At 28.4% G+C, this 16,870-nt stretch overlaps 1 protein-coding gene across 1 annotated transcript in view; it reads right to left on the reverse strand.

Annotated features, from left to right (window-relative positions):
- The window catches only part of LOC129961039 (serine proteinase stubble-like), a 78,499-nt gene that overhangs the window by 59,841 nt on the left and 1,788 nt on the right, over positions 1-16,870 (reverse strand). The window contains exon 2 of the mRNA XM_056074835.1: positions 629-703. The gene's annotated coding sequence lies outside the window, so the exon portion shown is untranslated. The remainder of the gene's footprint in view (positions 1-628; positions 704-16,870) is intronic.

The raw sequence follows: 16,870 nt of genomic DNA on the forward strand, positions 1-16,870 counted from the left end.
GCATTCTTTTAGATTTCATTGGTTTTATGAAACAAATGTTATAGGTGATTTATAATCCGGATGCTGCTTTTTAATCTTTGTTATGAAGCCATGCCTTCTATGACATCCTTTAAGAATGAAATTCTAAATAACTTTTTTCAAATACATTTAGTAATTATAATCATCCTATTCAAGCATGCAAACATTTAATTTTAAGCAGTGTTAATCATTATCTTTAGTTACTTACCATCTAATTGCCGGAAAGAATAATGATTAAACGCAGCATACACCATTAAATTCGAATCTTTTTATAATCTATAGTTAACATTTTCTAATAAAAAGGAAGCCAGCATTAAGAATTTCAATTTGTTCTTTTTAAAAATTTACTTCATTGCTCTTGATTACTTACAAATCGTTTTAACAAATAATGATGCTTACTGCCGCTGATATAGCACGATTACCCTTAACGATAACGATTACCCTTCGCTAACATACATAGTAATTTACTTCACTTACAATAGCAGTTGTACTATTGGCTAGAGTGTCATAAATGGAAATAATTCTTCAGTTTCTCTATCCCGAATGCCTTTATTTTAGTTGTTCAAGTTTTAAGGTAGTAATTATATGAAATATTAGATACACAACTTACCTGGAAGTTCTACAACAGGTGTTTTTGATCTTAGTGGCCATGAACTGGATCTATATCTCCCGGCTTCTTTCAAACCTGTAATAAAGAATCCAATTATTTCTTAAATTTTGCATTTTTTGATAAATGTATTTCCAGAATATGTGTTGGTATTGTTTCGATTAACAGACGAAAAGTTCTTAGTGCAAATATAGAATGAAAAGTGCTTTTTTTTTTTTTTGAAACTGTGTATGTTCTTTAATGATTCACTATACCGCAATAGTGATTTGAGTTGCTTACTGCCAATTAAGTGTCTTTCAATACTTAATCAAAATTATTGCATCTGTAAGTTGTATTGTCATCGAATTTTTATGAACAATAGTGACATTTTGACTAAAGACGTTCCAAAGGAGTATTGATGCTTATTTAGAAGAGGAAGTGTTTAAAATGTAAATCCAGGGGGATGGTGTAAGTCGGTTGTAGGACAAGGAAGACTATAAAATATTATACTCGGGAGCCATTTACTTCACTTGCACTATTAATTGAGCTATATTCAAGTATTTTGTAACACAATGACTTGAGAATGGTTTAAATTAATAAATATAGAATTATAGGCATTAAAATGTTATACAGCATTTTAAATTTTTTAAAAAAATGTTTTGGAATAATTCTTTCAACCTGGATTTAAATAAAATCTTTTTAAAATCCTCTAATTCATATTAGAGTAAAGTTTTCCATGTTAAAATTATGATTTTTTCGTTTTTTGATAATTTTACTGAAAAAAAATATTCAGTATAGCCAGTAATTATCGAAAGTTAAGTCCTGAAATTATTTAACTCCATATTTTTTGGGATTGCTGAAAAGAATTTTGCATTCTTTCTTTTTTTTTTGAATTTACAATAGCGGGCTCGTAAAGCAACAAATTTTGGTATCATAGTGTAAGCTCAATTGTAGCTGAATGACGCAGTTAATTCCCCATTAATGCAAATGGTCACTACAGGAGTGGCCATTTGGTCACATGGAGATGGTCACTAGAGGAGAACGAGAAACGGACAAAATTCTACGGTGACACAGACTACGATAAAGATATTTGCTTGTATTTTCTTTATTTTGTTTAAAGCACTGTTTTTCTGCATTTCCAATAAGTATTTTTTTAATTACTAAAGTAATTAAATGTGGTAGAACAACAAAGTATTTTATTGGCTTGTACAGTATCATTTATTATGTATCTACCCAGAATGAAAATCATATTTTTTAAAATCATTGATATAAACAAGGTATAAAGTTATTGCAATATGTAAAATAAAAATATATCTTCTTAAATTAGACATTTCAATCTTTATAAACATGCTTATGAGAGTATTTTATGATTATTTTAATTTAAAATATTTCATGCTGAAGAAATTTTGAAAAAAAAAGGGTCTTTAATAAAATTTGTATTTTTCGTGCTTTATATTCTATCGAATTTTTATAATATTTGTAATATGTAGAATATATATAGTGCGATTCAGAAAGTTTTTTAATAAATTTGGATAAATAAATAAAAATGACAAACTTAATACCAGATTAAATAGAAAATTTAATAAAACATCACTCTTCGATTATTTAAGTAGAAAATCTTTTTTTAGTTTGAAGCATATTTCATCGAAATTAATCGATTTTTGTTAAACGGTTGCTAGTAACGTCTCTCTGTCGTGCGTATGTGTACAGTATCTAAGTAATATTCCGGTTCATTGATAAAAAGTTTGAAACTGAAAAAAAAAAATTTAAGATAATTTAATTGTAGAATTAAATTATCTTAAATTTGTAGAATTTTGTTTTCTAGCAACAGCTCTTCGGACGTATTCTTGATTTAAAAAAAAAAAAAAAACTATTTCGTCTGCTCCCTAAAGATTTGCTTTTCGAGCCTTCATTTGAATTTTGCTTTCTTTTGGTCATAGTTAAACCAATAATTTAAAATAAACAAAATGCAGATATAAACAAAAGAGAAATTAAAATTAGTGATAGAGAAGTCTTAACATTGCCTAGTTAAGCAGTATATGTAACTTTTCTTGTTTCAGAATCGTCAGCACTAAATATTAAAAAAAATTAATGCGGATCGAAAAATTTGAGCTGAAATGAAACTTATGTCGTTGAAAAGGTGAAATTTTGAGGCTGAGCTTTGATATACAGTCATTTGGCGTTTTGCGAATTTGGCAATTTTTCGATGGCGCTTTGTTTGGGGGTTATATTGCTGCCATTTTTTTTCTACTGTTAATTCTTTGCCGCTTTTCTACTGTTGCTAAGTTTTCGCGTTTATCTGATTTCGATATATTTTCAAATATTTATATCTGTTTCTTCTAAAATGGAAAATTGTTTTTTGTACTGATTCCCTATTACGTATAATTTATCTGTGTGTGTTGCTGTATTTCGATCTTTCCTGTTCATTTCTCATTATTTTTTCCCGCTGTAAATACTCCCTTTGCTTAGTTTCATTATTTTCGATTTTTTTTTTTTTTGCGTGCATTCCATTTTACTGCATTTATTATTTTTTTTCTATATTTCCGTTAATTTGTTGCAATGTTCATCGGAACCTTACGATCGGAAACGCTATTGCTGTCGTTCGCGCCACATTCGGCCATTTCGCTAAAATTTAGAGATAAACTAATTTTTTGGCGAAAATGACTTGGAATCAAAGCTGTTCCATTGTTGAATTTCAAGATGGTGTAAAATTATATCTTCTGGGGTAATTTTCACAGAAGTTATTAAGAAAAGAGGCAAAATTTTAGTAATTTCTCATAGCATGAAGCCTCTATTGTCGCTGAACATCTGTTTCATTTGCTCATAAATACTTTACTTTTCTTGCCTCCGTCTGAGCGAGTGACATACGTTTGCTTTTAGGCAATGCTAAATCATTATTTCAATGCAATCAAAAATATCAAAAGATATGTATAAAATAAAATAAAAATATTTGTAGATAAATTCAAAGTCTTAAAGTTTTCCAACAAAGGAGTAACGACGTGCATATGTTTCCTTTGAACGCAAGGGCAGGAACGGTGGCCTGATGGTAAAATTTTGGCTTTCGGAACAGGAGGGTTTTGAGGTTCGAGGCCCGATTCCACCGAAGAACCGTCGTGTAAGCGGGTCTGGTGAACGTTAAATCCGTCGAGGCCAAATGTCCTCCCGCTGGTGTGGCTTCGAAGTTTAGAGGGGGGGGGGGGGCAGCTCAGGTGTCGCTCTTGTAATCTGACCGCGGTTCAAAATTACAAGGTCTGTTCCAAAATAGCCCTAGTGTTGCTTTGGTAAGTTAATATAGCTAAACTAAACTCAAAACTAACTTAGTCACCCTATATACATTCTCTATTTCTGCGTAATTTATTAAATACCTTTCATTCCATTAACCGTTTTTTAAATGAAAAATAGACTTTATTTTAATTAAAAATAAAACTTTTCAAAAGAGTTATTGATATTCTTATTTGCGGATGTAATTTTTTATAGGAACGAAATATTTTTCATTGCATTTAACTTATTTAAAAGGGTAGTTTCGAAGCCCTTTTTGTATAGAGCAATAAAGATAGTTTATCTTAAGCTTTCAAAGGTCGCAGGATTAGGCAAGAATCTGAACTGAAATAGATGTACGAGTATCAACATTTTTGAATTGAATGATACAGGCTTTAAATTTATGAAAGGATTACAGATTGGCCAAGTATGAAAAGCTAATTTTTGTCATCAAATCGCCTTCAAACTTTTGAATAAATTTTAAAATGTACTTTTCAAGTCTTACATTCAAGTCATTCAACATTTAGGACTAAAGCATTTTATTTCTTTGAAAAATCTTTCCAACTCAAGTTAGATTTAAAACAAAATTTAATGGAAAATGAATATATAAAATTTCAGAAAATAATTTTTATTTATCGCTGTTTTCAGATTAAAAGGAGGCATCTGCCTCAATCCCGTTATTAAGAATATTCGGAACAATTTTCATTGCTATTCTTCAGGCTATTTACTTTATTCAAGACACTTAGCCGTGCTCATTATTAATTAGAAGATGCGCCCGCCTGAACGCGCAACACCCATGTCAACAATATCTTGCATATGATTGCCACAGATTAAATAACGAAAATGATGATAGAAAATCTCATGCGCAGGGCCAGGGCCAAAGCATATTATTTGTAGTACATTTTAGAAAAAATTATACAGTTAAAATTTTTGTATTCTCCTAGTGGAATTAAATTTATTCATAATATTTACGAAAATTCAAATCAAAATTAATCACTAAAATTGAACTGAAACAAAGCGTTTCACGAATTGAAAAAAGGTAATAATAAATACACACTAAATATAATGTTAAAAGAAAATATTAGCAGTAACCTCCAATGAATCAGTATAAGTGTAAAATTTCAAAAAGTGTGAACTTCAGTTCAATGGTCTTTGCTACAATACGATACATAAAAATGCAAATAAAATGTAAAATTTACGATTCCTATGACCAATTTTTATTCATGTTTAGATTTATTCGTAAACCAATAAATCCGTGAAGTTAAACATGAAATAATAATAATAAACCTTTATCAGTTGCCAGACACCAAAATAGAAGTTGGGATTTCGCATTCTATAATGATGCAGACCAAAAGGAAGATATTTTCAACTCCGCTTAGCGTTACAGACGTCGGTGAAAATTTTATACACCAATTGATGCTGAGTAACAAATTTTCGCAAATGGTCAGGTCATGTATCAAATTTGTCAAATTAACCCGTTAACCAACTTATATTCAATTCATGTTGCATTGAAATATTTCGTCATACCCAGTTAACAGGTTAAAAACATCAATTATTGATTAAAATTGAAATGAAATTTTTTCATGAATTTCCTTCCAAAATAAGTGTAGAATTTTATGATGGGATTAAAATTACAAAGTAATTTGAATTTCATACATCTCTAATTATTCAGCAACAACGTTTACACAAAAGGCACGAATTAAAATTTTGAAAAAATATTACTTTAAACGCATAATAATTTCATTTTGAAATGTGGGATTTGTGAAAACATCTTAAAGCATTTTCTAATGTCTTGTTCTACTAATTTCGTTAGTATAACAATTTCGGAAATGCGTAGTATTGAGAGTAAGGTATAAATGGAAAGAAAATTACAATTTCCGTGCGCGGTATGGATCTTCCGCTCTCATTCAATTGAACTTGCATTTATTCAAATTTTTAATTTCAATATGAAGGCTTATTCACAAGTATTGCAAAGCGAAAACAAGTTTGTCTGTTCTCAATTAACTAATCAAATGTCCCCGTAGGAGCAGTGGAAGGGAGAGTACCACAAAATAAAAAAAGAAACAAAGGAAACACTTGCAGCAGGATTTACACTCTCAGTTACGTTTTGACTTTGACCTGGAATGACTAGGCCTTGATTTTGGTTAGCGACCTTTGATGACTCCTTTTTTCCTTTCTTTTTAGGGCAATAGCCGGAAGCGGTAAGCAGCTTTTACTTGCAGTTTTGTCTATAATTTTCTATGGTTTGAGGGCTTGCGGCACCCATAATATCCGACTTTTTTTTCGGTTGTTTTCCCTCAGTTCGCTTTCTTACTTCCTTTCGGAATGATCGAAAATCCATAGCGACTATCGTCATTTTTTAATATCTACCCGGAATGTTTTAATTTATAGTTTCTCGTGCTTTTTTTCACTAGTCACCAAACTCTAATATATAAAAGTTAATTTTGAAGAAGTCGTTGGGTTTTTTAAGGTTTTTATACTTTATGCTGTCATAGATATAGTCCATTTTTAATTTTTGTTTAATCTATGGCGATAGAAGAGCGGCGAACTTAATTTTTAAAACTTCTGAGTCCAGTGAACTGTTTTTTCTTTATTATTATTTCCAACCGAAGATCTAATAATTTAATTTTAACTGTGTAGTTGATCTGCCTTATCATGTGAAATTCATAGGTTTCAAAGAAAGTTACGCGGCAGCGCTTTTTCGCTAAAACTTCCGACTCCAAACTCATGAAAAGTTAGTACGCCTTTCCACGTTTTTTATCTTTAGCATTTGTACTGAAAGCGGAGAGTGGATCCCGAGTCAGGGTTCAATTTGGAAAGTTAAAAATTGGCCCGATATGAAAATTTAGCAGAATTTCTAAAAAGAAAATAAAAAGAGCGTTTCAATTAGTGATTATCCGCTTCATTTAACCATGTATGTGATATCTATTTGAGTTTTAAAATATATGATTTTTCATTTTTATTATGCTTTATTGTATATATTAGAAAATACTTCGAATCATTCATTTTGAATACTGATTTAAAATATTTCTCAGAACTGGAGTAATAGTGAAAGATTCAGAATAAACTCACTCGCATCTGAAAATTTTTCTCATATAAAAAAACTCATTGAAATTACCAGGATATTAAAATGACAATAGAACTCTTCAAGCAACATATTATACATCAGTATTTTTGATAGTATTTAGAATTACTGCATTTTTTATTAAAGACTTACTATTTCATTGCACTGAAATGTATAACTAACGTACAAGAATGTTTTCGTGAATTAATTGGATTTATCCAACCACTAATTCAAATATTTATTAAGGCTTAATTTGAAAACCTTAGAAAGAGAATAATATCCTAGCTAATCTTAAATTTTTTAAAAAGGGTATAAAAACGGGGAAATTAATTATCTCAAGAAAGTTATTAAGAATATAGTTTAGATGTGGAAATTTCATATTTAATAAAGAAAACTGAAAAAAAAAAAACTGAGATAAGGAACACAAATAATTCTCAATAAAAAATCAGCATGAAATATGTAATGGCTACTTAACTGATTTAAATAACAATTTAAAACTTTTGAAAAATATCAAAATTCTCGCAAGAAATCTTCCTAATAGATAATCGAAAAATGGTGATTTAAATGAAAATTTCTTCAAACGAGTCTGAAATTAGGAACACCAATAATCCTCAACGGAAAAGCAACGTGAAGCATCCTAATCGCTGCTTAAATGATGTAAATTCGAATTCCAATTGGTAGAATTCTCAACAAACGAGTTTTAAAATGGTTTATTTCTTTCTCATATTCAAATGTTTTTCGTCCTGCTTCAAAGAGCATGCAAGCGTTCGGATTTGCCCTGGGGCGAATCGACAGGTTTTTCCTGGGGCCGTAGACGCAAAAGATTCATCAGACATGACAAGTTAATTTGGCGTGGAATTTCTTATCGTTTCTCTTCTTCAGGATTTCTGTTTATTATTTGATTCAATCCGGCAGACCCTCACTTGCTGTGAAATGCTTATTTTATGCCCTGAATCCTTAGGAAAATAATGTTACAACAATAACAAAGCAACTTACATTTTACGAGTTTTATCAATTTTGGTGCGCTTGTGTTGTGCAATTTTCATCAATCCTAGAACAATGGAAATTTTCTGGTAATTGATCGAAAATTGTTTTATATCTAAAATATTCATAGTAAATCAGTCAAATGTTGCAACTTACTGAGTGTCGTTGATGTGTGTTGTGTTCTTTAGGCTATTTCAAAGTTTTCCCGACAATAATTTGAACTCGAAAAGAAATAAATTTTTGTACCTTGGGCATTGTTTCTTTGGTCAGTAGAAACAAAAGCAACAATAAAAATTGCTCTATAGGCATTTAAAGTGGATTATCTGTATTATTCTTGAGGTTTAGAGTGTGTATTAAAGCAGTAAAGTATGGTGCTTCTTCAGGTGGTACATGAAAAAGTTTTTCCGGTATAAAGCGAATGAATGTTCTTTATATATATTCAAAATATTTCAGTACGTATAAAAATAACGTAAATTATGAATGATAAGGATAAGGGGAAAAAAACGATAAAAACGAATTTTCTTTTTATACTGTTTGAAAAGAAATTTTTTTTTCGGTCTTTTTGAGAAAAAATGTTTTTTACAATGGAGTTAAGTCTATTTCATTTGACAGATTTTCTCTTCTTGATGAATATGAATCATGAAGAGTTTGAATTCACTAATAATTTTCAATTATTCTTTAAATTTTGAAAATAATAAAAGTTGATAAAGTCGAACTCTAAAATAAAATCATAATCTTTTACAATGTAGGAACAAAATATCACGCCTATATTTCTGATATTAATTATCGTAGAATGCACATTGATTGTATATAGTTTGAATCTAGTTTTATAGAATGGCAATCAAAATTTGCTTAAGTTCTCTACCAAATTTTCTCATATGTTAAGATAAAACATATTTTAGAAAAGTAATTTTTTGTAAAACATGTTGAACTCTTCTCAAAACTCATAAACATTTCACATTTCAAAAAAATTCTTGCCTTCATAACGATATAGCGGTGTTTGTATTTCTTTAAAAGATGAGATAGTTTTGAACGAAAAAAATTTCTTTTCAAATGCGTTTTTCTCAAAGCGAATTTTTTTCATTTTTTCAGCTTTTTTAAAATGATATCCCCCCTCCCCCCAAATTAAATATTATTTTCATCAAATTTTCTACAAATACCTTTAAAAAAGAAAAGAGATTCTATAACTGTTCGTATGGTACAAATATGCAATTTCACATAAAATTGAAGGAATTTTTTAAATTTTTATTTTTATTTTGTAACAATCTTTTCAAATTGCATGAAAGTTTCAAGAATGGTAATTTTCAGCCTACAAGTTTGGTTTGAATTTGTAAAAGTCTTAACGCAAATATTTCTTGCAGTTTTTAATAGTTTTATGATTGAAATAAACATAAATTTTTGACATTTTTGCAAATTTCATAGTATGTTAGTAGCAAAAGTAATTACGATTTTATTTTAGCATTTCTTTTTAATACTCGACAGTTTTTTAGAAGTTCAAAATAAATACTATCTAAATAATTTTTTAAAGAATTACCACCATTGAATTACCACCATTGTTGATCGAATACGCATAGGAATGAGTGTAATTTTTGACCCACACCACCAAAAATAATAATCACAAATCTTAAGGTATTCTATTAGTATTTAGTTTTAACGGTGTCACCTTACTTTACGCTTCCTGACTCACGCAATTGTATTGAGAATTCGAGAATCTTACTCTCATATTTCTGGTTTATAGGGCAAAAGTAAACGTTTCTGGAAGTCCGTAGGGAGAAAAAAATCCCTTGTGATTCTAAAGATAGCAGATGTTGGTGGTATGAATGAGGTGAAATAAATGACGCAAAAATGAACGATAAGAAAGAATTAATAGGTGAGCAGCGTTCAGAATACGCATAATTCAATCGTCTTTGTACATTGTTTAAAACGGAGCCGTGCTGCATTTTAATTGAGAATTCTTAAGGATTCTGTTACTGGAGGGCATATAATACTAATAGTTTTGATAGCCTCCTAAATTTCAATTTAATTGATTCATGTATGGTAAATAATATGATAAGATTAATACCAGCCATTTTTACCATGTTTTTCATCCATCTCTTCTTATTCCTCGCCTTTTTTTTTTTTTTTTTTTAACATGCTTTTATTTAACTTTACATATTTCATGTTCGTAAACTCAGAATTTCACAATTAATTTTTCATTCATTCCTGCAGTACAAGAGATCTGCGTTTTGGTATGGTTGTAAATTCTTGATAACGACTGAATACTTTAATTTTAAAGAAATTACTTATGAGTTAAGTAATTTTAATTAAACTTGATTCTTAACGAAAGGGGACACATAGGTGTGAAATGGAGAAAAGATTACTACACGATTACGAAATATTTATTATAATAAGTTAAAAATTAAACACTAAAAAGAAGACAATAATAAAATTAACGTTTTTAAAATATTCTTTTATTACTGAACTTAAATAAGAAAATCATCGTTTCTAACAAAAAATTTGGGGTCACGAGGCAAAAGAAAAAAAGAAAAAGAAAAAAAAAAATGCGACAAGAAAATTAAACTGCAGTGAGCATGAAAAGAAAGAAAATTCATTACAAATAATTTGAATGTGATTAAAATTACAATTTATTTAAGGTATTTCTATCAGTGCTTTATTTGTTCATTCCGGGATAAAATTATTCTCAGCTTTGAATATAATAATATAAGTGTGTTTTCTTAATAATTATTTGGATTCCTTATTTATGTCTTGGCGCAGCATAGCCAGTTTTGGCTCTTGCGCCATAAAAATCCAATATCCATCCATCCTTATTTATGTCATTAGTTTCCATGTGTTCTGCAATATACAACAACATTTTTTTTTCTGTATCGTTCTGAAGGGGATTACTTTAACTACAGTACATATATAACTAATGATATCTTATATCTTTAGTTAATTTTTAAAAAATGGATTAATCAAATTATTCATTTGGAGTCATTTCAACATTCAGGGTATTTCACAAAAGAAGCCTGTTACTTCGATTTTTATTTAAACAAGGCAGGAAGTTCTGAAAACGTAAAGAGAAATCATTCTCTATTTCTTTAGAAACATATTAAATTTATTTAGACTAATGTCGATACATTCAACCGAAAGGCAATTGTAGCTTGAGGTTTGTTTCTATTCTTCTAATACGCAGTTTCAAATAGGTTTTGCTACTAATGTGCGTTATCCATTAAATACTTTACATTTACATTGTATTATGCATGTGTAATGCATGTTTACCTGTATGAAATTGTATTCATAATACAATTCTCGAATTAAAGGACTTTAGATTTCAAGGACACCATTTCATTATAATTAGTTCTTAAACTGAGATATTGCTTATCTATTTCACATAGTTTATACTAACTTCAGAAAATATTTCTTTATGAATCTTTATTTTTTCTTATTTCTTGATATTTGGGCTTTATTTAAAAAAAATTTTCTGTGTATATATATATAAAATATAATATTGCTATTGAATCTATCACCAGACATTACTTACGAAATTTTATATTAATATTATTTTATAGCTTTTAAAAGACATCAGAGTTCGTAAATTTGGCACAAGATTTATTCCATTCAGCAGCGAAACCCTCTTTGAGAAAGACTTTTTTTTAAAAATCAGAAGAAAGTTACGGAAAGAAATAATATAGCGTGATATACTTTGCAAAATATTCTTAAATTTTACTAAATTGGGGAAACTAAAAGAAACTAATAATCTCAACAAGAGGAAATTTTACCATTATTGCAAAATATTTACTGTATCTATCATCTTAATCTATCTATAATCTTAAAAATAAAATACCCTAGATCTGACGGGATATGAAAATGGAAGAAAACAGTTAATTCTTGCAACTTAACAATTCTTTGTTCCACACAAGTCATTTTTTGAAATGTTTAACCACCTTATTTGCATATATATTCTGCTCTTAGTCATAAACAGTTTTATGTCGAATGGATTCAATGTCCATTCACTGAAACGTAGATACATGCTTTGAAATTTATCTATCTTGAGAAACAAAAAACTGCTTGTTATTGCCAACGTTTCATGGCGACTGTGCTATCTTGATTACGCAGCCTATCGTCATCTTGCATTTAAACTACCAATTCCTTTGTAGAGATTTACAAGATAGTATCTCTTACAAACTATAATGATTTGGAAGGGCAGATAACCGTGAAATCAAAGAGCCTTCTACTTAAGTTTGTTTCGAACTATTATTCTAACCACTGATCCTTAAATTAAGGTTGATTGTTAGAGGCAATTCGAAATGATTAAAAGTGACAGCATATGGAATGAGACATCAGCATGAAAATAGATTCGTATATTTATAAGTCCAGTCTTGCAATCTGAATTATCATGTTAAGTCTTTTCATCAATGAAAGAAGTAAAAAAAAAAAAAAAAAAAAAAAAGATTATTTCCTCATCAAAATTCTCAGTGTCAAAAGAGAATCTTAAAAACGAGAGGCATATAGAAATATTTTAAGCAGATTGAAATTTTAATCACATTTATAATATTCATTGTGATTAAATTTAATTATAATATTATTTTTATAATATGGCGCTTTTGCTGTTTTGTTTTAACGCTTATATTTTCCATAAAGCATGATTTTCAACTTTTTAATTTTGTTATACATTTCATAATTCGTTATTAAAATTATGACAGAGTCTAAGAATCAGTTTTTTAAATATTCTTTTCCAGATGACGTCACTTATATGGAAAGAAAATCAAATTAAAATTAGTTGATTTACTTATAATTACGTTTCGAAAATAATAAAGTAGAATATTGTCATCGAGAACAAGCAACTGTACAAAATTCCAGAACTATAATGCACCAAGTAGAGAGAGGAAAATCAATTACAAAATCCCATTTTCACAATTATGAAACTGTATTAAAAAATCCGAACCTTATAATTTTGTTTATTAATGAAGAATGGACACAAACTGCATGATGTTACTATCGCATGATAAACATGACTGAGAATATCATATAGTATACATCTGTATACATTCTTTTTGTCCTGCACGATTTACAATACATTTTAAAATGTCACGTGGACTTGAAACGGACTTCAGCACATTTATACTGTACTGGCAATTGGCAATTCTTGGCAATTTTCAGGCAAATACATTTTATTTTAAATTTGCTAAATAGCAAATATAAATATATTTTTGAATCCTGAAAATGATAAATATAATGACAATGAAAATGTTAGCTTGCTCTAATGTACTTATAATAAGTAATTGCTAGTTCATAAATAATTTACTTTTTTTTAAACCGAAACTTAATATTGTAATACATGGAAATATATTTAAGTTACTGAAAGAGAATACTTTAAGAACGATATTTTCTGACTCAATTTATTTTAGGAAGGCCATTTTTATTTCAACTATAAACATAAATCAAACTCACAATTTTGCAAGTCAAAGTATGAAAGTGCTGGAATACTATTTTTTAACAATAATGTTTCTACCATAACTGAAACAATAGACTCTTTAAACGGGTTAAGAATGTATAAAATAATTACTTTTAGTTAAACTTAAAAGTTTGGTAAATATTGTGATTTAATTCGAATACGAAAATATTGTTAATCAAATCCATTAATGATCTTAATGTCTTTACGGTTAAAAATTTTTTTCTGCTATTTACTTTTCATTAAAAAATACATAGTTATTCAAACATTTCTGTTTTTCCCTGATAACTTAATTTTTTCGACCCATAAAAATACAAAAGATGATACCAAATAAAATTAACTGCTTACTTTGTATGATTATTCATTGAAATTGGCACTCTTCCCATTTCTGAAAGAATAAAAAGAAACCTACCTTTTTCAGTTAAAATCAACGTAGTTTTTGGAATAATTACTTATGCTTCTCAAACAGGGAAATACTTACCTTATATGCTTGGTATGAAATTATCATCTACTTGATCAATTCTTCATTAATTATACAGCATATGTCTAGATAAGCAAAATACTTCTTTCAATTCAAATTTCAAAAACTATTTTCAAATTAGGACAAAACTAATTCTTTTACGATTGATTTTGGTAATGATATTAATATAAATACGCGCAAAACATTTTTGTGAAATGTATTCTTGCTTTTACATTTATAATGAATTTCATGGATCCAATAATCTAAGCAAATACTGTTCTAATACTGTAAATTGAAAATCTTTTCAAATCAATACAAAGCGAGCTTTTTCTTTCTTACGTGATTTAATTGGTTTACTGAAAAAAAATTGTTCAACCGGAAAAATTATTTCTCTTTGTTATTTTAAAATTACATTCGATTTATATAGCTGTTTATACTACGTTTTTAATTGTTTAGGACATATTTTCAGGTATATTTGAACTTAACCCTGTGGCTGCGTAATTCTTTAAAATCACTATTAACTCCCTAAAAATAAACTCCCTAAACTGCGAAAAACTTGAGATGCAATAGAAAATGGACTGATTGCCAACCCGCGGAAATCGCGGGATGCCCAGCTAGAGTGTTAATCTATCATTTAAATACAAAAATATTGTAAAAAAAATATTGCAATATTTCAGTCATTTTTGTTGAACCCTAGAAATGACTTAAATGACTCGTTAAGAATTATTTAAATAATGCAATGCAATAAAAAAAAAATGTGGTTCATATTGTTTGCTATTTTTAAAGTTGATATTAAAAAAATAAAGACTGGTAAGTGATTCTAATAATTTTTCTCACTATATCCATAATGTCGTATTGATAATCAATACTTCATAAAATATCAATAAGGACTATACATTTTTCAATCAATCAGTCTCACACACACACACACACACACATATACACAAATTGCTTTACACTTTTGCTTCTAAAAAATATAAATTATCATTAAAACTCATTCTTAAATCTTTTAGAAATAATATATTAATTAATTATTCCTTCAATTTTAGTGAATTTGTGTTTCAAGATTTTGTGACACAAGATATTCGTATTTAATTAATGGGCTAATTAATGCGATTCTCTTTTTTATGGTTATCATTAAAATCCTGATGGTTTGAGATTAAAGAATTCGCAATTTACACTAAAAAGGATTTTTTTAAAAAAATCTGTTAGATTAAACGCGTTATTTATGTGGCATAGTTTTTATTCATCAAAATTAAACTCCTTGAATTTAAGCTTTTAAAGTAATTACTAAAAAGGCAATAAAAAGTAAATAAAGAAATGAACATTTGTTTACTTGAATTTATATACCTTTATATAACCTTTATTATAAGGAAAAATAACTTATCTTGATCTCAAAAATATTCATTTGAAATTCCTGGTATTTTTTGAGAAATGTTTATTACATTTACGAATACATCGCACAATGATGTTACGTTTTTCAAAGCTTCTTTTTGATTGGGCAAAGAAAACTGTAGTCCAGAGAATGTGAAAATTTCTGAACGTTCTTCAGCTAGAGGAAACTTTTAAAGGTCTTTTTAGAAATTCATAAGTTGGAACAAGAATTTAAAGCTGTAATTATTCGCTGAAATATGATCAGCAGTTGATTATTAACCTATGGGAAAAAAAGAAAACTAGATACTAATCAATAATTTTATTCTGCCTTATCTTAATAAGCCAAATTTTTTTAAAATTGGAGCCGGATTGTTGAAGTCTTTTCTTTCCTTGAGTTTCATATTATACTTCTACAATGTTATTTACAAGGGAATTTGTTGGCTTTAAATACACAGTATCGGCCCGATTGCTAGTTATACTATCTCCGTTGAATATGAGGGATGTTTCTGGTAAAAGAGGCATTATTTGGCCATGCTGCACAAAATTTAGACCGCTAAAATTCTAAAAAGATGTTACAAAAAAAGGTTATGAAAGAAGTATAGAAAACTAAAGATTAAAACTTAAAATGCAGGAAACTAGAAAACTGAACAAGGTATAAAATTATGTACAAACATGCTATTAATTTCGAAATATAATTCGTGTGATTTATAAGAACATTTTAATGAATAATAAAAGTAGCTATATCCAAAATAAGTATCTTGATAGATGAATAAGAACAAATTAAACAAAGTACCTATGAAAAATAATTGGAAAAAATTTCATATTTAATGTCAAGATCTTATAGAAATGCTTCCCCAAAATTTTTTTCTTAGGTACCATCAATTTTAGCTTTTGAAAGCACATAAATCTTTGCTCTTCAGCTAAAAATTCTTTAACTCTGATACAATCTTGAAGACATCAAAGATAATGTCTTGAGTTTTTCTGTTAGCAACAGTATTTGTAAAATATTGAAATAAATTTTTCGTATATTCTAGTTTTATTTTTTTCAGCTAAGTCATCAAATTGAGATTAGTCTTTTATTCTCTTTCATTGCCCCCCCAGGCCTGATCTAAAATGATTTTGTAATTCATTTTTACATGTTTTGTACTAGTTTATGCAGAGAAAAAGTGCGTTGCATAGCAGTAGGGCTCAGTGCGGTTATGTAATGTAAGTATTAATAAAAAAAAATGATAGGATTAAATATTTTCTCACTGGCATTTTTATACCTCTCTTAACTTACTAAAATTCAAGTAATAAATGTGAAGTGGTTATTCTATAATGCTTTCGAAAAAGAATTTCTCAGCTGCTTTTGTATGTATAAGATGTTAAAAAGATGACAGAAATGTAACATTTTTTTAAGATTCCTTTTATCATTCAATTTATTAAATAACTTTTCTAATGCATCAATATCTTTCAAATGATCGTAGAGTTAAATTTAATTTTCCAGACTGGATAAGACTAAAATAACATAATTCATTCCTCAAATATAAGAGCTAATGTACCTAAAGCCTCTTGTAATTATGGTAGAAATTAATACTTTCGAGTTTGATAAAAAATTATTAGAAGTGAAAGAAATAGATTTTAAAAATAATCCGAAGGGTTGACAATTTATAAATTTCAAGAAATAATGTCTATACATTTTGAAGTCTATACATT

This window comes from Argiope bruennichi, chromosome X2, assembly GCF_947563725.1.
Source record: "Argiope bruennichi chromosome X2, qqArgBrue1.1, whole genome shotgun sequence".
In the NCBI taxonomy this organism is placed as follows: domain Eukaryota; kingdom Metazoa; phylum Arthropoda; class Arachnida; order Araneae; family Araneidae; genus Argiope; species Argiope bruennichi.